The sequence below is a fragment of the Loxodonta africana genome, chromosome X (genome assembly GCF_030014295.1).
Source record: "Loxodonta africana isolate mLoxAfr1 chromosome X, mLoxAfr1.hap2, whole genome shotgun sequence".
Classification (NCBI taxonomy): Eukaryota; Metazoa; Chordata; class Mammalia; order Proboscidea; family Elephantidae; genus Loxodonta; species Loxodonta africana.
Genome location: NC_087369.1, coordinates 45,378,741 through 45,391,959, shown reverse-complemented (window position 1 = coordinate 45,391,959; position 13,219 = coordinate 45,378,741). Strand labels below are relative to the sequence as shown.

Sequence of the window (13,219 nt, the reverse complement as noted above, 5' to 3'; positions counted from 1 at the left end):
GCAGAGCTGGAGAAGCAGCTGTGAAAACAAATACACGGCAGCCGACTGGAGGGCTGCGGCTGTTTTCTGGGGTCTGCCTGGCCTGAGCACTCCCTCCCAGCCACAGTAGGTACCCTGGCTTGAACCCAGGAAGGGGAGGGTGGGTCTTGTCCCTTTGCTGCCTGGGAGTGGGCCAGCCCCGTTCCCTGCGTTTTCTTCACAATGGCAGTCTTCAGGCGGCTCTTGGCAGGACTGGTTCACTCTCCGAGCCCCCTGGCTGTGGCCATCTTCAGCCAAACCTGGAGAGAAAATATTTAGAGAAAGGGCCTCTCTTCCTTCCTAAGAGGAGCCTGTGCTTGGTGCATTGGGAGTGGCCCCAGGCTTCTCTCCTGAGAGAGACACCCTAAGCTGCCTCGGGTGTGGTGGTGGTGTTGCAAGAGGAGCAAGCAGAGGAACAAGAGAAAAAGCAGGCCATGGTAAGATTGTGGAGACTCCCTGAGTTTGAGGCCATGTGGACAGCCTCTTCTATCTCTGATTATATTCTACAGTGAGGGGCAAACCATTTGCATATTGGAGCTGGGAACAACCTTGGAGATTGTCAAGCTCGCACCCCTCGTAGGTGGGGAAACTGAAGGCCAGATAGCCATGGTGGCCACAGCCCATCGGAACACCCTCTCTTCTCCGCTTCTTGGTGTGGAACAGCCAGCTGTGGGTTTACACAGTGTGAGGTTGTAGGCCACGCCTCAAGGCTACAGCCAACAGCTCTCGGCTCTGCAATCCAGCCAAGAGGCAATCGTGAGGCCAGGCCTTGCCCCACTAGGAGCTGTGGACACTCAGTCTGGACCCCCTCTGCAGGGCCTGGGCCTTCCCATGTGGAACAGACAGCAAAAATGGAGGCTTTCAGCGCCTATCTGAAGAGGAGAGGGGAATTTCCCTTGGTGAGTTCTGCGCTACCTTCTCAGCTCTCTTGGCCACATCTATGAGGCCCAGGGCACAAACATAGCCTAGCTCAGGGTGGGAATGTCAGAGCCAGAAGGCCCTAGAGGCTACCTCATCCACAAAGGCACGCCTTTCATTGGAGGTGAGGGGTCAGGCCCAGAGAAAAGTGTGGTCTGTGCAGGGTACCCAGCCCAGCCTGGAACTTGCCTCTCCTGAACACTAGGCCTGTGCTCCCTCCCTGTACCACAGCACCATTACTGCTTGCTTTCCTCTCCTTGGGCTCCTCTTCCTCTCTGGTCTTCCAGATGCTAGTTCCAGGGCTCTCCTCAGAGGAGAGGGCTGGAGAAGCAAAGGCCTGCCTCCCTGGAGGGGTAGCTTCCACTTCTGCTGCTGGCTGCAAGGGCAGAGCGGGGTCTGTCCCCAGGCACAGCCTTGTGGCTCTGCTCTTTTTCAGAATGAGCCCAGGGAGAATTACTTGTTGCTTTCCCATCTCCTCACCTCCCAGGGACTGGGCGTGTTGAGGGTTGGGTTCTCTGAGAAACAGACTCTGAGATGCAAATTAGTGTTCGGGATGTTTATTAAGGAGAGCCCCTGGGAGCCACACCTGGGGAAGGGAGGGGAAGGAAGCAGAGGGAACACAGGAAAAGTTGAACTGCTGCAACAGGCTCGGCCAAGCCCCACCCCCACCACCTCTGGAGCTATGCTGGCCCAGCAGAGTAGTCCCCAGTTGATAGCCCTGCAGCGCTCTGTTGAGCAGTTGCTGGGTGTGGGTCATCCCCAGGAGGGCGTGGTCTTCAGGGAGGCAGCTTTCCGCAGTTGAGCCAACCTTGAGGGAGCTGAGGACTGAGGGCTGGGCAGCAAGCCTTTCTTTGAAGGAGGCCCTGGGTGGTGCACCACAGCGCCCACCAAAGGGGCAAAAACCCCACCTCAAACCAGTTGCCAGGGAGTCAATTCTGACTCAAGCTGACCTCATATGTTTCAGAGTGGAACTGTGCTCCATAGGACTTTCAAGGCTGTGACCTTTTGGAAGTAGATTGCCAGGCCTTTCTTCCAAGGCACCTTTGAGTGGATTTAAACCTCCAGCGTAACTGTTTGTGCCACCAATGATATCTTGTGAATGTTTTGCAAGCAGGACCTTGATTGTCTGGTTCACCCTGCCTCCCCCGTCCACCCCTTGGTACATGACACACAGTAGGTGCTCACTACTTAGTTGCGGGATGATGGAGTTAGCTGAGGTCCCAGCTGCAGGCTTCTCTAGGAATGGTGATCGGTTTCCAAGACATTGGCCCTTTCATAGATTCTTGGGGCTGAAGAGAGAGACTTCTTCATTTTACATGTAGCAGGGATCATTTTTGGAAGTATTTTCACATGGATTTCCAGTGGATCTCAGAGCTTCAGGGAAGAGCAGCTACTGCTTCTCAGGGAAGTCCAAATTAAGGAGCCCTGGTGGCTCAGTGATTAAATGTTCGGCTGATAACCAAAAGGTGGGCAGTTCGAATCTATCAGCCACTCCTGGGAAACCCTATGGGGCAGTTCTACTCTCTCCTATAGGGTTGCTATGAGTCGGAATCAACTTGATGGCAATGGGTTTGGTTTTGTGTGTGTGTGTGTGTGTTTATGTGTGGTGCGATGGAGCCCTGGTAGCACAGTGGTTAAGATTTCAGCGGCTAACAAAAGCTGCTAGCCAAAAGGTCAGCAGTTGGAATCTACCAGGTGCTCCTTGGAAACCCTACAGGGCAGTTCTACTCTATCCTATGGGGGTCACTCTGAGTCAGAATTGACTCAATGGCAACGGGTTTGGTTTTTGATTTTTGGTGGTGTAATGATTAAGGGTCCAGCTACTCACCTAAAGTTCGGTGGTTCGAACCCACCAGTGGCTCTGCAGGAGAAAAGACCTGGTGATCTGCTTCCATAAAGATTACAGCATAGGAAATCACATGGGGCAGTTCTACTCTGTCATATAGGGTCACTATGAGTAGGAATCAACTAGAGGGCAATGGGTTTGGGATGAGTTGGAATCAACTAGAGGGTACACACGATAACAAGCTTTGTTCGAATCTAACAGGGAGAAAATTGGGTTGAAAGCCAGGCATTGTCCAGAGAGAAAAAAGGTTTCCCAAATTTCTTTGGTTCCTACCTAACATATCAAGAGGGAAGTCCTAACCAGATAGGAAGAGAATGGGGGAGAGCATGCTCCTGCTGGTTAGGGGGACTGTGGGAATATGGAGCCCGAGCTAGGGGGAGCAACCAGGAGTTCTGACGGCGGCACTGGGACCTGGCCTGAGGGAAGTACTTTCCAGAAGTGAGGGTATGTGTCAGGCAGCGGCGTGCTTGCTTCTGTTTGTATTTGGGGCTCTGAGAGGATACAGTTCCAGAGGCTGAACCCCACACTTGTCTGGTGGACACCACATGAAAGAAAATTTGGTGGTACAGAGTGGTTTCCAGAGCTGCCCTTGGTTCTTGGGGCCAACAATGGTACCCAGTGGTTCCCCTGGGCCCCTGAGAGGGGATGATGGAAGGTAGCTGTGTTGAGAGCCAGTGGGCCTAGGCCGGGGTCCAGACGGGGGATGTCACAGAGTCTCCAAGGATTCCATAGCACCAGTGAGAGCTAAGGGTAGGTAGAGTTGGGGGCAGGGGGAGGCGACTCCTGGCCAGACCAGGAGTTCTCCTCCCTCAGACTTCAGTTTGGCACCTCAGCAATCACCATTTCGGGGACAGCCAAGACCAACCACTCTGCTGCAGATATCTGGAAGCTTCTAGGGGGTGCCGTGGAGGTCCAAGAACCTCATTCTACTCCCTTTGTTACTCAAAGGGTGGTCTGAGGACCACTGGCCTTGGCCTTACCTGGGAGCTCCTTAGGAATGTAGACTCTTGGGCCCCACCCAGACCTGCTGGATCAGCATCTGCATGTTAACAAGATCCCCAGGGGATTCGTGTGCATAGTCAAGTTAGAAGTGCTGGCATAAGCTCTATTCTCCTACCCCATACACCCAAACACTGTCTTGTAGAAGAGAGGGGCAGCTAGATAGAAATTGGAGAAAGACTGTGCGTTTGCTTAAAGGGACCATTTAAACAAATGCTCTGGACTTGGTCTACTCTACACAACTAAAGCTTGATCACCCCACCCCTTTCTGCTATGCTGAGAAAGAACAGATCAGCTATAGACAAAGTGAAGAACTGACATTGTTCTTTGCACACCTGACTCTGGTGTGGGTAAATGTATGATTCTGCTATGCACAAATGAAGGTAGTAGGGCTTATAGAAGGAGCCCTGGTGGCATAATGGTTAAGCACTCAGCTGCTAACCTAAAGGTCAGCAGTTCGAACTCACCAGCCGCTCCTCGGGAGAAAAGACATGGCAATTTGCTCCTGTAGTGATTACAGCTTAGGAAACCCTATGGGGGCAGTTCTACTCTGTCATATAGGGTCACTACAGTCGGAATGGACTTGATGGCATCCAACAACAACAACAGGGCTTAGAGGAGGAAACCATGCAGCCACTTAGTGTCCAAGGTAGGATCAGACCTCACACATCTTGACCTTGAATTTAGCCACCACTACTTTTTTTTTACTCGATGTGGTCCCCAGACCAGTGCCACTCCACAAACTGTCTGGCACCTGTCCTCGATGAGATAAGTATAGGCATTGAGAGTGAGTGTTTAGAGACTTTTACCACCATTGGACAGAGTATTTGTATGTCTGTTTAATCTAATGATAAAAAATCTGGGCTTGCATTTATATGTTGTGTTTCTTTTTCATTTCATTTTTCTAGCAAATAATTTTTTACTGTGTTTTACAAAAGTACTAGTCTCTGATGATTCGGAAATTAACGTAAGAGACAAAATTAAAACTGGTCCTATACCAGAGAGCATTTGAGAAACATTGCTGGATGCTGTGCCTTTTCAAATTAAGAGAAAAAAACCCATTGCCATCGAGTGGACGCTGAAAAATAGGAAAAAAATCTTAGGCTTGCCCCATGTGGGGTAAAACATTTGAGTACTCAAGTCTGAGCAGTTGGGCTAACTTGGAAGGTGTGGGCCATCGCCCCTTTACCGCCCCAAGTTTCCTAAACGCCCTGCCATGGGGAAGTGGGGGAGAGGAAGATCTTAGTGGGGGCCTTGCACCCCAGTTTTCTTACCTGCAGCTGGGTCACCTGCACCTGGGTAGGCAGTGCAGGCCCTCCTTGGCCTGGCTGCCGCCTGCCCAGAAGAAGCAGCCGATCTCTGAGGCAGGGTGAGGTTTTGCCAGCCACCTGACCAGCAGGATGACATCGTCCTGGGCATGAACAGCCCGGCCCCAGCAGCACCTGTCTTCTTTCCCCGTGGAACCTGGTGCGCTCTCCCGTCTTGCGGAGGAACAAGAAAATTTTTTTCTTCTAAATTTTATTTATTTTGTTGCAGTTGTTGAGATTAAACGAAACATACACCAATTCAACAATTTCTACATGTACAATTCAGTGACACTGATTACATTCTTCGAGTTGTGCCATCATTCTCACTCTCCTGAGTTGTTTCTCCCCCATTAACATCAACTCACTGCCCCCTAAGGTTCCTATTTAATCTTCGGAGTTGCTGTTGTCAATTTGATCCCACATAGATAGATCTTAAAAGAGCATAATGCTCAAGGCAGACCTTTTCTACTAGTTAAGCTAAGCTATTTTTTTTTTTTATTGCTTGGTTTTAAGATGACTTCAGGCCATGTTTTTGGTTTAAGGTTTAAAGATTATCTCAGGGCAATAGTTTCACGGGTTCATCTACCCTCCATGGTTCCAGAAAGTCTACAGTCCATGAGAATTTGAAATTCTGTTCTGTATTTTCCCCCTTTTAATCAGGATTCTTCTAAGGAATCTTTGATCAAAATGTTCAGTAATGGTAGTCGGGCACCATCCAGTTCTTCTGGTCTCATGGCAAAGGAGGCAGTTGTTCATGGAGGCAATTAGCCACACATTCCATTTCCTCCTCCTAATCACGACTCTCCTTCTTCCTCTGTTGCTCCAGGTGAATAGAGACCAGTTGTTGTGCCTTGGATGTCCCCTTGAAAGCTTTTAAGGCCCCAGGCACTATGCAAAGAACTAGGAGGTAGAACAGGAGCACTAAATAAGTTGTTAGGACAATTAACTGGGATGTCCCACGAAACCAGGACCCTAAACCTCCAAACCAAGGAACAAAATCCCATGAGGTGTTTGGTTGTACATAAGCAGCCTCAGCAGCTAGTCTTTTTTTTTTTTTTTGTCATTGTTGTAAATATATGTATCACACAACTTTTGCCAATTCAACTTTTTACAGATGTACAACTTATTGACGGCAATTACAATAATCAGCTGTGCAACCCTACCCTTAATCAATGCAATTTTTCCATGACTGTTAACCCCTCTTTTCCTCCTTCCTCCTGCCTCTGGTAGCCACTGACAAACTTTGGTCTCTATACATTTGCCTTTTCTTGTCTTTTTATATAAATGAGGTCATACAATGTTTGTCCTTTTGTGACTGATTTATTTCACTCAGCATAATGTTTTCCAACTCCATCCATACTGTAGCATGTATCAAAACTTCATTTCTCCTTCTGGCTGAGTAGTATTCCACTGTAGGTATGTACCACATTTTGTTTATCCCTTCACCTGCTGATGGGCATTTAGGTTTTTTCTACCTTTTGGCTATTGTGAATAGTGCTGCAGTGAACATTGGCATACATATCTCTTTTGGAGTCTCTGCTTTCAAGACCTTTGGGTATATATCTAGGAGTGGAATTGCTGGGTCATATGGTAGCTCTATTTTTCATTTTTTGAGGAAGCGCCACACTGTTTTCCACAACGGCTGTACCATTTTGCATTCTCACCAGCAATGGATAAGGGTTCCAGTTTCCCCACATGGAACAAGCAATTTCTTTTTATGAGCCTGCAAACCTCCGTCTCCAGCCTCCCAGCTGGCTGGATGCCAGGGGCTGGGCCCAACACACAGGCTGACTCCACCACCCAGGCCTTGGCCCTGGCTGCTCTGAATTCTGGAGCGTCTGAGTCACCACGCCTGGGCCATCTCCATGAAAGAGTTCGGAAGAATAAAGGAGCAGCCTCTCCTAGGGGCCTGCTGATAGCAATCTATCACCATGTCTACATTTGGACCTGCTTTTTCTGCAATCCATGAATGCTTCTAATCCAGGATTGTGGGCCATTGTGTCAAATCTTCTGAAAGGCACTTCTTGGGCAGGGGAAGGAGTTCCGCAAAAGTTCTCTTCCTAGAGGCAGTGACAGTCACATGTGCTGTGTCAGCCTCTCTCTCCTCCCTGACAGGGCTGTTAGTTTATGTGCATGAGAAAGGAAGGAGGGAGAAGGAGGCTTCTCTGTCCTCAGGCAGGAGGCTCATTTGTAGGGAATCATAAGACCACCCGGCATTCACTGAGACGTGCTCAGGATGGAGACACACCCGTCCACCTGCAGGAACTGGGTGGCTGGAGGCGGCCCCATCAGATTAGGACCGAGACTGGCCCTGTGTTTAATGAGTGTGGCGCCTGGTGTGCGGCTAAACCCATGCTTGTTTAGACAGCCTTGCTGACTGTGCCACGTGTCCCCGCACCAGGCCGAGGCGGGGTGGCCCGAGGTGGCCTGCTCCTTTATTCTGTCAGAACCGGGCCCTGGCCTGCCCCGGTTGGGGTCAAAAGGGTCTTGACAAAGGCCCTCTGGGGCCTGAAGAGCCTTGTCGCCTGAGGGGCTGAGGCTAGCCAAGGGGGCTGGGGTGGTGGGGACACTGGGGGATGAGGTGACCAGACAATGGGCCCTACAGCCTGTGCCTCCCTACCCCCCTTGACCAGCTTCCCAGAGCTGAGCGCTGGCCACATTGCACCGGCCTCCCTAGGCTTTCATGTTTGATTGTTCTTCAGTGTGGCTGCAAAGAAAGGTCGTAAGAGCCATTCGGCAGCTGAGGGCACTGGCTGGGCCCTTGTTATCCAAACAGCGGGGGGCTGAGTGGCTTTCTGAAGAGGAGAAGCCCACTGAGTCCTGATTTCTCTGCTTTGGAGGGCCTTGGTCCTTGTTTGCCTCCAAGCAGGGTGCCCCAGGCCAAGGGCAGCGCCCCTCAACCCTGGCCCTTACTCCCCTAGTGTCCCTCCTCCTCCCCCAATATGTGTTCTCCCCTCAGTAGCCAGTGTGAACTTTAAAATTTTTATTTTATAAACTTTTGATTTTGAAATAATTTCAGAGTTGAGAATTTGCAAAAATAGTGCAGAGGTTTCCTGTATCCCCTTCACAGATTCCCAGAATGTTAACATTTTATCAATTTGCCTTACCTTTTTCTATCTCCTCTCTCACCCCCTCTCCACACAGACACAGACACACACACAGACACACACACACATTTCCCCCCCAGAAACCTCTGAGAATAAGTTGCAGACACAACACCGCTTTACTCCTAAATATTTCAGGGTGTATTTCCTATATACATACAAGGACATTCTCTTAAATAACCACAGTACAGCTAGCAAACCCAGGAAATTAACACTGAGCCAATACCGTAACCTGATCTGTAGATCTTATTCAAATTTCACCAGTAGTCCCACTAATGTCTTTTATAACAAAAGAAAAAATATTTTTTCCTGCCCCGAGACCTGATCCAGGATGGTGCACCGTATTCAGTCGTAGTATCTCTTTAATCGGGCGTATTTCCTTAGTCTGTTTTTGTCTTCAGTGATGTGAACACTTTTGAAAAAGCACAGGCTGGTTGTTTTGCAGCCTGCCCCTTAGTTTGGCTTTGTCTGATGTTTCCTCATGACCAGATTCAGGATATGCATTTTGGGCAAGAATCCCACTGAAGTGATGTGGGTCCTTCCCTGTGCATCATATCAGGGGCACCTGATGTCCATTTGTCCCATTACTGCTGATGTTCACTTTGATTACTTGCTTAAGATGGTGTCAGCCAGCTTTCTCCATGTAAAGTTACTATTTCCCCCTTTGAAATCATAAAATATCTTGTGTCCTGAGCAATTTTTAAAAAGTAGAAATCCCATTAGGTCACCTCTCCTCCCTGATCCCAGTTAAAAATCCAAGCTCCTTGTCTTTGTCCACTAAGGCCCATGTGATCTGGCTCTGATAGCATCAGTCGTCATTCTTCTGGGGAAGTCCAGGCACACTGGTCTTTCTGCTATCTGTAGGGTGCATGCAGCTCATTCCTGCCTCAGGGCCTTTGCATGAGCTGTTCTCTCTGCTTGGAATACACTTCCGTTCAATCATCACCATGCCTGGCTTCTTCGTGTCCTTTAGACCTCAGCTTGCAGGTCACCTGAGGGGGGTCTTCCCTGCCCACCCACCTAAAGTGTCACCCCAGTCTCTCCACCATAGCATCCTGTTTTGGTTCTTAGCATAGGACAAACTGCCATTTGCCATCTCCTCATTTATTTGCTGGTTGTCTGTTTCCCCCAGAAGAATGTTGGCTCCATGGAAGCAGGGACCTAGGACAGGGCCTGGCCCACGACTGTGGAATGAATGTTGATTGAGAATTTTCTGAATGAACGATAGATTGCTCAGGAACATGTTACAAAGTACGGTCCTAACCTGGAAGTCTTGGAGTTCTGCCAGATTGTCTACGTTGGTTGTAGTGCAGCTCTGCTAGGCTCGTGCTCAAATAGGGGCTGACAGCAGCAGGGTAGCTAAGGGGTTCTTGCCTGGTGCCCTCAATGAGAAATAGAGGGAGCACTGAGAAGGTGAGGTGAAATGGAGTAGGGAGGTAGAAGTGTCCTTGAGCCCAGCTTTATAGATCCTTCCCATCCTCTTTCTTCCTTCTCTTCCTCCCTCCCTCCCTTCCTTCCTCCCTTTCTTCCTTCCCACCCTCATGCTCCCTCCTTCCCTCCTCTCCTCCCTCCATTCCTTCCTTTCTTCTTTCACACCCTTATCCTCCCTCATCCCTTCCCCATCTTCCTTCCTTTCTTTCCACACTTATCCTCCCTCCCTCCCTCCCTCCCTTCCTTCACCTTCAGGAACGGAGGGTGGGAATGGGGGAATCAGACATAAATACACTTGCATTCAAAGCACAAAGGCAGCGCTGAGGAAAGGTCTACAGCTGTTGCATGGAGGAGTGCAGGCTTGGCAGAGCTGAGGAGAGGCTTCCAGATGACCTGCTTCAAGGAACAGATGCAGGTGATTCAGGCAGTATCTTCAGGTGTCATCTTCCCCGTGCCCTGGCCAGAGGGTTCTCCCAGCCTTCGTATCTCCTGCTGCTTGGCAGGTAAAGGCACACAGTCGTGTGTATACACACAGATACACACAGACACAGACACACACACTGCAGGGGTGGCGCCTTCTGGGAGAATCAGCATTTGACACGTGACCGCAAGAAGAGGGCAATGCTGAACAGCAGGGGGGCTGCCGCCGTGTGAGATATGAGGATGGGGGTTTCCTAGCATATGTCCCCCAGTCATCTACCTGCAGGGAATCCCTGCATGGGATTGTGCTGCTGAGGACGCACCTGGACAAAGCCCTCCCTTGAGTCAATCACAACAACAATGGTCTGGGGTCTTCTCTCTTTCCTACATTCCTCCCTCGTACTCTCTTTCTCTCTCTCTCAGTGGGACCTTGGACTTTTAGCAAAAAGCCTCAGCAATTCTCTCACCATGCGGGTCTCTTAGAAAGTGTCTCAGCCCTCTCTTTGTGCTGTTGGGGGTCAGGGCTTCATTTAGAGAAATCCTCCCAGAAATGTCAGGGTCCACCTAGGAAATGCCCGCCAACCTTAATGACGTGGAATCCAGCCCTCGGAAGTGAAACCTAGAAGGAGAATCTCCAGGTGGTAGGATGGGGGGTGAGTAGTGCTGCATGTAGGCCCTGGGGCTGTGATTCTGGCCCCAGGTTCTTCTCCCATGCCCATGTGTATGCCAAGTATAGAGGGGCAGCTCGCTCCCTCTGCCTGGACCTTCTCCCCGCTCGGACACTTGACACTACCAACCTGTGCCCCATTTAGCCCTTCATCCCCAGGTGTGGTCCAGGACCCTTGCTTTCTACTCAGGAGCCCACTGAAATGAGGTTAGAACTTTCCAGAAGCCTCAGTGGTAGTAGGTGACCCACATAAGCTGGCATGCAGGCTTGTGGGGCAGAGCAGGCGGCTGTTGCAATTATCTCCCACTATATAAAAAAAAAATTTTTTTTTTTTATATAACAAACCGTTCCAAAACTTAGTGGCTTGAAATAATGCCCATTTAAATTTTGCTCAAGAGTATACAGTTTGGGCAGGGCTCAGAAGGGCTAGCTCATCTCTGTTCCATTTGGTGTCAGTTGGGTGGCTCAAAGTTGGAGACTGAATTAGCTGACAGCCCACTCACCCTCAAGTCTGGCAGTTTAATGCTGGCTGTAGGCTGAGACCTTAGTTGGACTTGTCAATCAGAATGTCTATACATGGCCTTGCCAAATAGCTGCTTGGCTTCCTCACAACATGGTGGCTGGGTTCCAAGGTCAAGCATCCCAAGAGAGAGAGAGCCAAGTGGAAGCGGTATCGTCTTTTTTGACCTAAACTTGGAAGTCACACAGCATCACTTCTATCATATTCTATTTGTTAGAAGTAGTCACTGAGACTGGCCTATTTTCAAGAGGAGGGGAATTAGAACTTATCTCTTGATGGGAGGAATGGTCCAAGAAGTTTTAGACGTGTTTTAAAACCATCACAGTGGCTCACTTCCAATTCATAAGGAGTTGGGACCCTGCCCTTTCTAATACCTGATCTCTCTCTTGGAAAGGTCACCATCATACCACTTACCACCCAGCAGTGCCTACAGGAAAGCCAGACCAGGAGAGAGAGCCCTGCTTTTTCTGATCAACTCCAGACAAAGACTCAACAGTACTGTGTGCAGGGAAATAATTTGGTGGCCCTTCATACAGGGAAAAAACAGACTTACTCTCAGAACAGCATTTGGCTGCAAGTAACAGATCTAAAACATCAGTGACTTATACAAGTCAAGGGTTTATTCCTCTCTCATGCAGCAGACTGGGGGTAAGCAGTCTAAAGCTGACATGGAAGTTCTGCTCTATGAAGTCCTTAGGGGCTTCTATCCCATTGCTCTGCCCTGCCTAGTTTCTATTCTCAAGATTACCTCATGGTCCAAGACGATTGCCAAGCTCCAGTTAGCATGTCTGCATTCCAGCCATCAGAATGTAGGAAAGAATCAAGAAGCAGAGGCTGCCAACCACCTTTTAAGGTAGGCTCCCAGAATTGTCACATAATACTTCTGATCATATCTCATTGGCCAGAACTTATTCCCATGATCATGGTCACCCCTAGCTGCAAGGGAGGCTGGGAAATGTAGTCTTTATTCTGAATGGCCATGTGGGCAGGTAAAATTGCTGCTTCTTAGTTGATTCCCCTGAGAAAAGGGGAAAAGGATACCGGGAGGAAAGAAGCAGACTCTGCCAAACTTATTAATTGAAAATTCTTTTGTACGGATAGATTCACTCACTAATTTACTTCTCTCGGCTAAAGAAAAGTTAATGATCTAAAAAAAAATGGCAAAATGTTTTACATTTTTTGTAGTTCTTTTCCTCACATGAGTTTTCTTTGGCCATTTCTCAAGACAGACAATTTCGGGGAGTATCTTGAAGGTTTTACAAATTATATAATAAAATGAATCATTGTCTCTGGTAAGTAGGGAAGCTACACCACACTTTATTTGGTTTCAGAATTTCAGCTGATCACAGCTATATGTGTGTATTGCAAAAATACCCAAAGAGAGGGGTCAGTGCCAGCCAGGGGTGTTTTTGAAAATTCCATATAAGGATGTTGTTTACTTTGGTGGGAGCATGTGGAGACTTGAGTCAACTGGCATGGGCATTTCTATTTATTCCAGCGGTATTTTGGACCCTCTTTTTTTTAATAGACTGGTGCTCTGGGCAACTGCCCAGCTGGCCTGCTCAGCTGACTCTGTGTCTGAGGACACTAGGAGGGATTTTACAATTTAGAGAAGATCTGGCCTCAGCCCAAAAGATATGACCTTGATCTTGCGGTCCTCAACAGGTAAACTGGGTCTCAGTATATTTCAACAACCCACACTGCATATAGGATCAGTGTGTGTATGTGTGTGCGTGTGTGATCTCTTGCCTAAAACTTCTGTTTTTTCTTTTTATGGAGGGATTCTACCAGTGATAGTAAAATGGCCTGATGGGAAAGTGGTTCTTGGGAAGACATTCAGTTTTTTTCCCAGCAAAGGCAGAGTGAACAGAGTCTAGGTAGGGTCTGAACAATCACATGAGGTTATCTAGAACAGGGGGATTGCCATTATTAGAACGGGCAGTTGGAGGTTGTTTTCATTTTAGCTGGTTAAGACGTAGCAGGATGTTT

General features: G+C 48.8%; 1 long non-coding RNA gene across 5 annotated transcripts in view; it reads left to right on the top strand.

Annotated features, from left to right (window-relative positions):
- Positions 1-228: 228 nt before the first annotated feature.
- The window catches only part of LOC111752783 (uncharacterized), a 78,655-nt gene continuing 65,664 nt past the window's right edge, over positions 229-13,219 (top strand). For 2 of the 5 annotated variants that reach the window (XR_002787698.2, XR_010319754.1), the window contains exons 1-3: positions 400-917; positions 11,625-12,083; positions 12,759-12,895. This is a non-coding gene — a long non-coding RNA (uncharacterized LOC111752783). Of the gene's footprint in view, positions 918-11,624; positions 12,084-12,758; positions 12,896-13,219 lie in introns of all 5 variants that reach the window. The other 3 variants (XR_010319755.1, XR_010319757.1, XR_010319756.1) reach the window with 2 other exon arrangements.